General features: G+C 40.6%; 1 pseudogene across 1 annotated transcript; it reads left to right on the forward strand.

Moving 5' to 3' along the window:
* The first annotated feature begins 10,408 nt into the window (after positions 1–10,408).
* Positions 10,409–12,108, forward strand: LOC117073338 (annotated as a pseudogene). The gene has a single exon (XR_004433207.1). The product of XR_004433207.1 is annotated as an elongation factor 1-alpha 1-like (transcript).
* Positions 12,109–13,242: the final 1,134 nt, after the last annotated feature.

Consider the following 13,242-nt stretch of genomic DNA (forward strand, 5'->3'; position numbering starts at 1 on the left):
TAAGTTGAAGAATTTGCTAGTGAGAGATGGAACCAGGGTTTGCGTTGATCTGCCTGACTCAGACCTCTGTGATCCAGGAAGTGGGATCCAGGTGAAAGGTTTATTTTCTTCTTGGTGTGGCACATATGAAATATTAGTCTTTATGTTTCTTTCTTTGGAGCTGGAAACCTGTGAATTACCACATCTTGTAGCTTCATATTCTTGGCCAGGCCCTGGTAGTGCCTATGGCAGGAGGAGCAGTAGGGAGGGGTTCCTTGCTTAGGGTCCTCCTTGCAGACTATGACTTGGCCCCTTGGGTTCTGATCTCTCCCTCTCTGGCAGTCTCGGCTGTGAATCCATTGGGAAACAAGTATCTGTAGATATGCATGTGTATGCGTAAGTCACATAGAATCTTGGAGTCAGTACCTTTCACTCTTAGAATTGGTGTGTCCATTAAGAGATTTTCTTTTTCATTTCTCTGATGGCCAGTGATAATGAGCATTTTTTCATGTGTCTGTTGGCGGTATGGATGTCTTCTTTTGAGAAATATCTGTTCATATCCTTTCCCCACTTTTTGATGGGGTTGTTTGTTTTTTTCTTGTATATTTGTTTGAGTTCTTTGTAGATTCTGGATATTAGCCCTTTGTCAGATGAGATACCATCTCACACCAGTTAGAATGGCAATCATTAAGAAGTCAGGAAACAACAGGTGTTGGAGAGGATGTGGAGAAATAGGAACACTTTTACACTGTTGGTGGGATTGTAAACTAGTTCAACCATTATGGAAAACAGTATGGCGATTCCTCAAGGATCTAGAACTAGATGTACCATATGACCCAGCCATCCCACTACTGGGTATATACCCAAAGGATTATAAATTACTCTACTACAAAGACACATGCACACGTATGTTTATTGCGGGACTATTCACAATAGCAAAGACTTGGAATCAACCCAATGTCCATCTGTGACAGACTGGATTAAGAAAATGTGGCACTTATACACCATGGAATACTATGCAGCCATCAAAAAGGATGAGTTTGCGTCCTTTGTAGGGACATGGATGCAGCTGGAAACCATCATTCTTAGCAAACTATCACAAGAAGAGAAAACCAAACACCGCATGTTCTCACTCATAGGTGGGAACTGAACAATGAGATCACTTGGACTCGGGAAGGGGAACATCACACACTGGGGCCTATCATGGGGAGGGGGGAGGAGGGAGGGATTGCATTGGGGAGTTATACATGATATAAACATCATGCACATGTACCCTAGAACTTAAAGTATAATAAAAAAAAAAAAGAAAAAAAAAAAAAGAGATTTTCTTTCTCTTTTTTCTTTTTTTGAAACAGAGTCTTGCTCTGTCGCCCAGGCTAGAGTGCAGTGGCATGATTTTGGCTCATTGCAACCTCTGTCTCCTGGGTTCAAGCGATTCTCTATTTTGGTTCCATGAAAAAGTTGGTTCAAATCATTCAGTCTGGCATTGCTGGAAATCTCTAACAAGATTTACAGAGCTGCCACCCCAGTGAATTCCACCCCACTGAATTCATTTTTCATTGAGAGAGATTAGAAAATGAAGATACCATGCCCCTTGGCTTCCCTTCTAAAGGAGACACTGGGAAAGGAGAGGTAAGTCTAGTTTATCATTAGTTTCTTAATTTTCTCATATTGATTTAGATCGAAGAGTTCGCTTACTTTCTTTAACAATTATGCACTTTTTGTTATATTCGTTTGATTTTTAAATTGAAAACTGTATATTAAACATGGAGAAAAAAAGAACACGTGCACAAATTGGGAAAGCCTCCAAATAACGGCAACCTGCCTGCCTCTGTTAAGCGGTGTTTATAGCCATATCTGTGCCTGTCATCCACACCAGGGTGGGTGATGTTGCTCTTGACACACCCATCCTCTGGGATTGACTCCACTCCTGGGATAGGCTGCATTGAATTGGAGGTGGTGGCAGCAGCATCAAAAGGGAACTTGTTAGAAATGCAGGCTCTCCACCTCCCCCTGCACTGGGAATCTGACACTTTGCGGGTGGGACCCAGCAATCTGCACTCTGTCAGACTCGTGAGGTGATGCCTGTGCATGTGCAACTTGGAGCACATAGTCTGACCTCAGGTAATCACGGTGATCCCAGCCACATTCATTTCTTGGGGCTGCCAGAACAAACTACCACAGACGGAACAGCTTCAGAAGAAATACGTATTCTCTCCCAGTTGTGGAGGCCGGAAGTCTGAGATCAAGATGTTGGCAGAACTGGTTTCTTGTGAGACTGAGGGAAGGATCTGTTCCAGGCTTCTCTTCTTGGCTTGTAGATGGCCATCTTCTCCCTGTGTCTCTTCTCATTGCCTTCCTTTAAGTGTGCCTGAGTCCAGGTTTTTCCATTTCATAAGGACACAGTCACGATAGATTAGTGCCCACCTTCATGATTTTTTTCTTAACTAATTATGTTTGCAACAATCTATTTCTAAATAAGGTCACACTGGGGGTTAGGACTTCTGGAGGGGACACAAGTCAACCCATAATGCCATCCCATGCCAGTGAGAAGCTCAAGGACCAGGCAAATGCTTAGCAGAGCGTGGCTTTCCCTGAGTCTACGGTTCTTGGCTGGGCAAGTGACATAGCTACTTAGCTTGCACTTGGCAGGTGTTGAATGAATGCTCACTTTTCCCTCTGCATATGAAGGAATAAAAACAACACTGGGAATTCTACAACTTGTTTGGTATCTAGCGATGAGTCTGACATTATGTGCAGCAAGGCTGGAAGTTACCAAAACCGGAATCTTTAAAAATCTCTTGAGTTCCTGGACCAACAGTTCTCAATCCACTCATGCCTTTGGACTTGCGGTTAATGCCCTAAGAGTCTCTGTTTTATACAACAGCTTGAGCTGGGTTCTTAGGAATCTGCCACTGAAATTTTCTGCACACACTTATATAGATATAGGTATTTTATGAACTTGTATCATGCCAACATATTCTTTTTTAGCTTGATTTTATTTAGCAATATATTATATACTTCTTTCAAAGTCTTTAAATATTTTTGGGATTTGGGGACTGAACAGACACTCGAGGATTTATGCACCCCCCGATGTGTGTGCATATTTTTGTACATGCATTCATAGACTGAGAATGCATATCTGCTACTTTGATGCTTACCATATCGTAATTTAACATTGCTTTTTCATTTGGAAAATTTATGTTGTCATTTTTTTCTATTAAAATTATAAATAGTAAATTTTTGCCTAAATGTACTGCTGTACTTTTATGAGCACTTCTGAATATATCTTTAGGAAAATTTCCAAAAATGTAAATTTGCAATGAAAAAGTACACTTGAATTTAAGGTTCTAGATGCTGCATTCACAAATGTCCACCCAGAAAGCCTGTGCCAATTTGTGTCCCTTTAAACACATAGTATCTGAGGATGCATTTTTGTTTTCATATGTTAGACTTGATTCCTTTTTCACTGTATACCAATTTGCTTAGCTAAATAAAAAATATTTCATTTTTATGTGCATCTTTGATAATAAGTGGGCCTCAATTTCTCCAATGTGTGCTGGCCATGTGGACAGCCTATTTCTACACGTCGCCTGTGATTCTGCTAGGGCAGTTACCTTTCCCTTCTTGATTTGTGAGAGCTTTTTTACATCAAACGTTTATCACAAATCTGCATCACAAACTTATTTTCTTTTTGTTTTCTGTTTTAATTTTGCTACGTTGGCAATGTGTAACATTTTGTTCCTTTTGCAAAAATGCTTCAGAAGGCATTTCTCAGTCCATATAGAATAATTTTAAAAAACCATCTGACTGTTTGTTAAAATTACTCAATTGTTTTATTATAATCATAAGTTTGAATAATAATGCGTGAGAAAAGTTCTAATAGATTGTCATGAGTTGCTTTTGAATCACACATCTTTGGACTTTATAAACATCTGCTACAAGAAAAGTTTGACGCCATTAGTTGGTTATTAATAAAATAAGTAAAACCTTCATGCCCTTAGGTTATTTGACGCAACTTCATTCAACTGACGACCCCATACTCCTATCAAACAGATCAGATGCTTTTAAAGTGGGAAAAATACTTCTTGTGGAAATAGTAGATCTGGTTTGTTATTAGTGAAAGGAAGATCCTTTCTATTTGAGCATGTTGTCGACCAGAGATCCTGCAAGATGTGCTTTGCTGAGCAGAAAGTTGCTCTCAATGAACAGATTGTGGATGTCAATTCTCAAACTGTTTCACCAAAGAACTTCATCAACAGAGCAGAATCCTATGGGGGGTGCAGGTAGGATGGGGGAATATCTGAAACAGTAGAATAAGAGTGAAATTTTTATTCTCAGGTTTGGCTTGCATGTGTATGTGTGTGTAGCTATATATAGATATGGAGATATTGCATATCTGTATACATATACACACACGTGGGCAGATATCACATTAGGGGTTTTTTAAATAAAACATTTGTTGAAGCAGAATAAGGACCCATGTTTTGTTAACTCTTCCTCAGCCTCTAGTACAGCAGTGGCTCAGAGGAAGTTTTCTTTAGATGATGATGGGATGAATGAATGAATGAATAAAACTTGCATAAATAAGATTTTACCTGGTTATAAAATACTATAGCAAATACAATTTATGTGTAGTTTATAAAGTTTAGTTTATAAAGTCTCTGGATGCAATTGAGCAAGGCCCTTTTGCAGATAGAGGAAAGAGTAGGGGAGAGTTGGCAATGCTGTCCTGGCCTTGCAACGCAATGTTCTTCTCTTGTTACTGGAGTGACTGCCTCTCCACTGGCCATCAACCAGCTCAAAGACCAAAGACAAGGACGGTTGAACTGTCTGTGTCACCAATGTGCTTGCTGTCAGTGAAGGCCCGTTTCCCATGCTATTTTGGGCAGATAATTTTGTGTCTTTGATTGATTCGATGGGCTATACACACACATTCATGCACACAATTTACGAGATTGGTTGATCATTTTGGTCTAAGAAATTTAATTGACTTCAAAGCCAATTGAAATGCAGCATCAAAATGATTTTTCACTAATAATGGATATTCCCTAGTTTTCCCTGGTGCAACAAGGAAACAAACAAAATCACAATCTTGCTTTCATAAGGTCCTACCTGCTACCAATAGCAGCAACGTTTTATACTGCCTTTGTCAGCTGAAGCCCTAACTGCTGCAATTTTTCACTGGAGAGCACTCCAAACCACCTGGTTTGATTATGCTTTATTTTTTTTTTCTGGAAATTTCTTTTGTAGTAATATATCAAGCTGCCAAAAAAAAAATGCCAAAAATTATTCTCGAGGCTTCATTCTTCTGAGTCTGTGTCTCTAAGCTGCAGCATCCGTTATTTATCTTTAGGAGTCAGAATCACACCTGGAGAAGCAGGTTCTACACTTAGTGCATGTGGCATCTGGGGTCTCTCCAGAGCTGCCCATCCAGGGAGCCAGTCTTGCAGTTCTTTCAGGAAGTAACAAAACGTAAACTCCACGGCTCCCTTTTCTGAATTTATTCCATATGCGACTACAAATGCCTGGGCAGTAGCTCTGACTGGAGCTTGGCCTGTCTCCATTGTTTTTGTTTCCAGGTTCGTTAGCAATGACATTTCCATACGCTAACGTACAGCACAACATATGAATCACCAGGGTAACTGAAATGCAAAGGGAAAACAGCTCATGACTTTGAATCAACTTTAAAGAAACAGTGAAGCCTCAGTGAGACACGGGGACCTGGAATCATTGATCTTTGCTCTCATGAGTGTGTGCTGACTGTCCCAGGTCTGGAATGTTTCATGTCTGAAGCTAGGTCAGACCCTTGTCTAAGGATTGATCTAAGAAGAGCATTATTGCCGGGCGCGGTGGCTCAAGCCTGTAATCCCAGCACTTTGGGAGGCCGAGACGGGCGGATCACGAGGTCAGGAGATCGAGACCATCCTGGCTAACACGGTGAAACCCCGTCTCTACTAAAAAAATACAAAAAATTAGCCGGGCGAGATGGCGGGCGCCTGTAGTCCAGCTACTTGGGAGGCTGAGGCGAGAGAATGGCGTAAACCCGGGAGGCGGAGCTTGCAGTGAGCTGAGATCCGGCCACTGCACTCCAGCCTGGGCGACAGAGCGAGACTCCGTCTCAACAAAAAAAAAAAAAAAAAAAAAAAAAAAGAAGAGCATTATTGGCATTTACTTTTTCCAGATCACTTTTACAGTGCTGCTGTGTGGCAGCCAGGGGCTCAGAAAGCGTTTCTTGGATGAGTAGATGGTGCAGTTTCTTTCTTGTCAAGAAGCGGTTGGAAGCATATTCATGCAATGGTTGAAAATGTCAAGATGAATCCAGCCCTGTAAAGAGAAGGACACTAACGCACAGTCTCAGTCTGCTGTAGCTCCTCAGAGGCCAAAAGCAATCAGTGAATCAAACTATTTTTCCAAAATGCATTTCTTGAGAATTAGTTTTATAAACTCAATTCCTATCAGAGATTGAAGTTTTGGGGCAGGGAGAGGTTCTCAGCAAAATGTCAGAATATATGAGGGTGACCAAAATGCAGTGAGGCAGTGGCAGCGTGGCTTCCGGGAATAGTCCATGGCTCTAGGAATGAAGCCCTCCCTGGCTCTCCGCCTCCTAACATGAGTATTTAGAAACTGTGTTTCTAAAGCACATTCCTAACCACTCTACCAGCATCCCAACCCATGCCTGTGTCCTTCAGGATACATTTTAAAGTCAGTTATCCTTTAACTTGTGTTTACTTAACTATGTAAGTGCAGGTGGTGCAAGGAGTTAAAAGTTGTTTTGTCCATTCCACCCAGGAGCTTGCGTTCAGTCTAGTGGCTAGTGCTAATAAGTTAAAAAAAAAAAAAAAGAAGAAGAAGATACATTATCACCTATGTATTGAGTGTACAGAAAACTGAAGAATTCTTGATGCACAATGAAAGTTCACCCATCTCAGATTTAGGGTCAAGAAATCTTCTTGGATCAAGTGCCTTCTAAGCTGGGTCTAGATGCTGGGTGGGACTGAACCAGGAGGGTATGGGTGTCTGGAAGGAGTCAAGTCTCTTTCTCTCTAGGGCTAGCCTGGAACCTCTGAGATTTGCCATTACGAATAAGGGTTTTTGCTTAGCGATATGGACCAGACCTCCATCCCACTGTATGGGCCTTTTCAGGCATTTGTACCAGGGGAGGTGGCTGTGGCAGGTGGGTTTGGCATCTTAAATTCTCGGGGCCGACCCGGCTATCCCACATACCATCTACATGAATTCGAACAAATCTCTGCTGCGTTTAGTATCTTAGCTTCCTCATTTGCAGAGTGAAAGAATTGAACCACATAATTTCTATGAGGATTTCCAGCTTTTCGTGGCATCATTTGGAAATGTGAACTATGACATTGGCTGCTGGAGCTGCCAGGCCTAGAAGTCTTTTCCTCTGTCTTGGGCTGGGGTGATGTACTTAAGAGTGCAAATGGCTACTTTGACACTAATCGTATGTATAAAAATCAAATTTAAAATTGTTCACTCATATCTTCATCTTTGAATGAGGAGAAGAGACTTTTGTCCTGGATTAGATTTACAGTCACAGATTTTCAAGTGGGAAAAGCTCAAGGATGGTTTCATCCAATACCCCATTCACAGGTAAGGAAACTGGTATAGAGTGAGGCAACCTGGGCAGAGACCAAGCAAGAGATGAGTCTGCAGCTCCTGGTTCCTTCTACAGGGAAAACAAAACATGTTCACTTAAATATTGTCTATGTGATCCTTAAAATGTATCTATGACATCTTCAGGAAAATCTTACTCCTACCCTGTGGACATCAATGCCTGCAGGGGCTGAGAAATGTGCCCACATCCTCACTCACAAGCTGTCCAGAGGACCCAGCACTCCTGAGACAACTGTCTATTCCTTTAGCCACTTTAATATCACTTTAAACTATATGTTTTGCTTAAAATGTAATTTTAAAGTAGTTTTACTTCTGTTTTAATGTCATAATTTACAGCTACAACTTGAATTTCTATTACAAATTTCTTTCTCTTGTCACAACTGTTTGAAATCATCCAACTGTGTAAGCATGTGAAAAGCCATTGATGTATCCCTAAAGCCAAAATATGGATTCCACTGGTTTGGAAAACGAAACATGTCCTTTAAATTTAAGCCCATATGTGGAGCATAAAAATGTGTTTCCCTTGAGCTGGCTTTCTTGGAATTCTCTTTCGAGTAATGCTCAATTCCAATGATACATGGATGCTTTTTTTCAGTAGACTCTTTTGAAAGTTTAATTAGAGATGCAACTCCAAATGAATGAACTCACGGCTTCAAAGACTTTGGAAAATATGTAGTGAAGTCCCAATGGCAACTCATAACGAGCTTGATTATGTGACAGGCTGGAAACAAAGGCCTGGCCCGAGGCGTCTATTGGTGCCACAGAGGCGTATGAGGACAGAAGCACTAGGAAAAAAGTGCTCTGGGTTTTTATTCACACGGATCTATCTAGTTCATATACAACGAACCAACAACTGACTGAAGTCTCCCCTAGAGGCTAGAGTAAATGAGATGAGGGAAAACACTTGAAAAGATTTTTGTTCAATTGTTGGTTTGTTCTGTCTGAACTGCTTAGATCCATGTGAATAAAAACCCGGAGCGCTTTTTTCCTCGATTTTGGTTTTGAATTTGTCAAATGGGAGATGGTGAATGAAAATCTGGAAAATGAAATTCACATTCAAAATGGAAATCTGGAGAAGGAAATGGACTCCCTTGGGTTCACATTGTAAAGTAGTACCACAGCCAAGGCTCCCGGGTTCTGATCCCACTCCTCTGTTACCCTGCAATTATTTCCTACTTACGTTAATCCCACCCCAAAGTTGGGGAATAATATAGAATCTCTTGTTTCCTCAGACATATAATTCATATGAAACAGATTTTTAGGGACATGGGGAAAATTCTGCACAAAAAGGTAACAACCACTGGCTGCTGTGAACTAAGTAATTTCAGCTGATCGAGAGCACATGGAGGGTGACCGAAGACTGACAACTTCCTATCTACAACAGAGCCTTTTACAGGGAAAACAGTGGTGATGTTTCCATGGTATCTGTAATACCTCTTCAGTGCTAGTGCAGAGAGAAGGGCAAGCAGGAAGGTCAGATGAAAGAGTCCCCTGGAGTAGAAGCCCATCTAACAGGGGATGGGAGTGTCAGCTTCTTGTTCATCTGGGCTTGACAGGGCCTCTTGCCAACTGATAAGTTTTTTTCTTTTTCTTTTTGACGGAGTTTTGCTCTTGTTGCCTAGGCTACAGTGCAATGGCGCTATCTCAGCTCACTGCAACCTCCACCTCCCTGTTCAAGTGATTCTCCTGCCTCAGCCTCCCAAGTAGCTGGGATTACACGCATGTGCCACCATGCCTGGCTAATTTTTGTATGGTTAATTTTTGTATTTTTAGTAGAGATGGAGTTTCACCATGTTAGTCAGGCTGGTCTCGAACTCCTGACTTCAGGTGATCCACCCGTCTTGCCCTCTCAAAGTGCTGGGGTTACAGGTGTGAGGTACTGCACCGGCCCACTAACTCTTTATCTCCCCCTTGATCATGACCATGGAACCACATCTCTAGGAAGGAACCAAAAGAGAAAAGCCACAGAACTGATAAAAATCCACTTTAGTATTAGAGGAGATGTTTCCATAAACATTGATTTACTAAAAGAAAGTATAGAGATTTTTAGAGTACTTCAAGTTAAAAATCCTAGTAAAAAAAAAAATTAGGGAATTCAAAAGAATTAAGAGTAAAAATTAGAATTCAAAAATTAGATGAGATTAGGAAAGATGGATTGAGATCCTAAAAAATGAGTGAGGCAGTGCATAGCAGATTCAATACTACAGAAAATATAATAATTAAAGTTAAGTACTAAAAGTAAGTATTAAGAGTTAAAACATTTTTTCAAAATATTTTTTGAAATAGAAGGTATGTGTAATTGCGTAATGTAAACATATTAATAGTGGTCCAAAATTCTGTATTATACCAATAAGTATTGAAATTTAGAAACTGGAAAACGTTCTCAATTTCTAATGTTACACAGAAAGGATATAATACAAAAGATTAAATTATTCTCCATATAAGGGGAGGGTGTTTTCATCCTTGCCTCTTACCCTGAATAACAAGCACTAAATCAGAGAAATATAGCCTCAACTTTAAAAAAAATTAGTGATATGCAGTAAAATATACAAAGTTTAATTTCCTTTTATTGATAAGTAAGAAAGAACAAAAATATATTATGGGTAAAATAAAAACAAATCAGGTATGAATTTCCTTTTAAGCACTGCTTTCACTGCAGCCATAAATTTTGGCATGTTGTGTTTTTGTTTTAATTAATCTCAAAATATTTTCTAATTTCCCTTGAGATTTTTTTTGACCCATTGTGATTTAAGAATATGCTGTTGCAGCTTTTTTTTCACAGCGGGTTTGCTGCTAGAACACAGGTGTCGTGAAAACTACCCCTAAAAGCCAAAATGGGAAAGGAAAAGACTCATATCAACATTGTCATCATTGGACACGTAGATTCAGGCAAGTTCACCACTACTGACCGTCTGATCTACAAATGCGGTGGCATCGACAACAGAACCATTGAAAAATTTGAGAAGGAGGCTGCTGAGATGGGAAAGGGCTCCTTCAAGTATGCCTGGGTCTTGGATAAACTGAAAGCTGAGCGTGAACGTGGTATCACCATTGATATCTCCTTGTGGAAATTTGAGACCAGCAAGTACTATGTGACTATCATTGACACCCCAGGACACAGAGACTTCATCAAAAACATGATTACAGGGACATCTCAGGCTGACTGTTCTGTCCTGATTGTTGCTGCTGGTGTTGGTGAATTTGAAGCTGGTATCTCCAAGAATGGGCAGACCCGAGAGCATGCTCTTCTGGCTTACACACTGGCTGTGAAACAACTAATTGTTGGTGTTAACAAAACAGATTCTACTGAGCCACCCTACAGCCAGAAGAGATATGAGGAAATTGTTAAGGAAGTCAGCACTTACATTAAGAAAATTGGCACAGTAGCATTTGTGCCAATTTCTGGTTGGAATGGTGACAACATGCTGGACCCAAGTGCTAACACGCCTTGGTTCAAGGGATGGAAGGTCACCCGTAAGGATGGCATTGCCAGTGGAACCACGCTGCTTGAGGCTCTGGACTGCATCCTACCACCAACTCGTCCAACTGACACGCCCTTTTGCCTGCCTCTCCAGGATGTCTGCAAAATTGGTGGTATGGGTACTCTTCCTGTTGGCCGAGTGGAGACTGGTGCTCTCAAACCCAGTATGGTGGTCACCTTTGCTCCAGTCAACGTTACAACTGAAGTAAAATCTGTCAAAAGGCACCATGAAGCTTTGAGTGAAGCTCTTCCTGGGGTCAATGTGGGCTTCAATGTCATGAGTGTGTCTGTCAAGAATGTTCGTTGTGGCAATGTGGCTGGTGACAGCAAAAAACCCACCAATGGAAGCAGCTGACTTCACTGCTCAGGTGATTATCCTGAACCATCCAGGCCAAATAAGTGCTGGCTATGCCCCTGTATTGGATTGCCACACAGCTCACATTGCATGCAAGTTTGCTGAGCTGAAGGAAAAGATTGATTGCCATTCAGGTAAAAAGCTGGAAGATGGCCCTAAATTCTTGAAGTCTGGTGATGCTGCCATTGTTGATAAGATTCCTGGCAAGCCCACGCGTGTTGAGAGCTTCTCAGACTATCCACCTTTGGGTCACTTTGCTGTTCGTGATATGAGACAGACAGTTGCGGTGGGTGTCATCGAAGCAGTGGACAAGAAGGCTGCTGGAGCTGGCAAGGTCACTAAGTCTGCCCAGAAAGCTCAGAAGCCTAAATGAATATTATCCCTAAAACCTGCCACCCCACTCTTAATCACTGGTGGAAGAAAGATCTCAGAACTGTCTGTTTCAATTGGCCATTTAAGTTTAGTAGTAAAAAACTGGTTGATGATAACAATGCATCATAAAATCTTCAGAAGGAAAGGAGAATGTTTTGTGGACCACTTTGGTTTTCTTTTTTGCATGTGGCAGTTGTAAGTTATTAGTTTTTAAAATCAGTACTTTTTAATGGAAACAACTTGACCAAAAATTTGTCACAGAATTTTGAGACCCATTAAAAAAATTCAATGAGGAAAAAAAAAATATATGCTATTGCATTTCCACTCATATGTAAATTTCTCATTTATTTTTTAACTTAATTCCATTGTGGTTGAAAAACATGCTTCCTGTGATTCAAGTTCGTTTAAATTTACTTAGACATGTTTCATGGCTGAGCATATGATCTATCCTGGAGAATATTTCATGAGCCTGTAAGAAGAATGTGCATTCTCTTGTTCTGTGGTATATTCTGCATATGCCTATTAGGTTGATAGTGTTGTTTCGAGTCTCCTGGATCATCTGACTAGTATTCTATCCATTATTGAAAGTGGGGTGTTGAAAATGCACTATTATTGTTGAATTGTTTATTTTTCCCTTCATTCCTGTCAGTTTTGCTTCATGCACCTGAGTATTCAGTTTTCAGGGGTACGTATGTTTATAATGATTATATCTTCTGATGGATTGACACGTTTAGCACATAAATGACCTTCTTTGTCTCTAGTGAGAACGTTTGTCTTGAAATTTATTAATAAAGTCACTCTAGCTTTCTTTTGGCTGTTGCTTCTATGGCTCATCTTTTTCCATCCTTTTATTTTTAACCTACTCGTGTCTTTAAAGTATTTTTCTTTTAGATAGTATATATTAAGAGCCTTTAAAAAATCTATACTGCTGGTCGGGCATGGTGGCTCATGCCTGTAATCCCAGCACGTTGGGAGGCCAAGGTGGGTGGATCACGAGGTCAGGAGATCAAGACCATCCTGGCTAACACAGTGAAACCCCATCTGTACTAAAAATACAAAAAATTAGCCAGGCATGGTGGTGGGCGCCTGGAGTCCCAACTACTTGGGAGGCTGAGGCAGGAGAATGGCGTGAACCTGAAAGGCAGAGCTTGCAGGGAGCCGAGCTGGTGCCACTGCACTCTAGGCTGGGCAACAGAGCTAGATTCCATCTCAAAAAATAAAAATAAAAATAAAAATAACTATACTGCAAATTTCTTTCTTTTGTTTAGAACGTTTAATTTATTAACATTGAGTGATATTACTGATAAGGTAGAATTTAATTTTGCCATTTGGTCTTTGTTTTTTATATTCCACGTCTTTTTTGTTCCTTTATTCCTTGATTCTTGCCTTCCTTTGTGCTAAATATTTTCTAATGCACATT

The sequence above is a fragment of the Trachypithecus francoisi genome, unplaced genomic scaffold (assembly GCF_009764315.1).
Source record: "Trachypithecus francoisi isolate TF-2019V2 unplaced genomic scaffold, Tfra_2.0 Lachesis_group4, whole genome shotgun sequence".
Taxonomy (NCBI): domain Eukaryota; kingdom Metazoa; phylum Chordata; class Mammalia; order Primates; family Cercopithecidae; genus Trachypithecus; species Trachypithecus francoisi.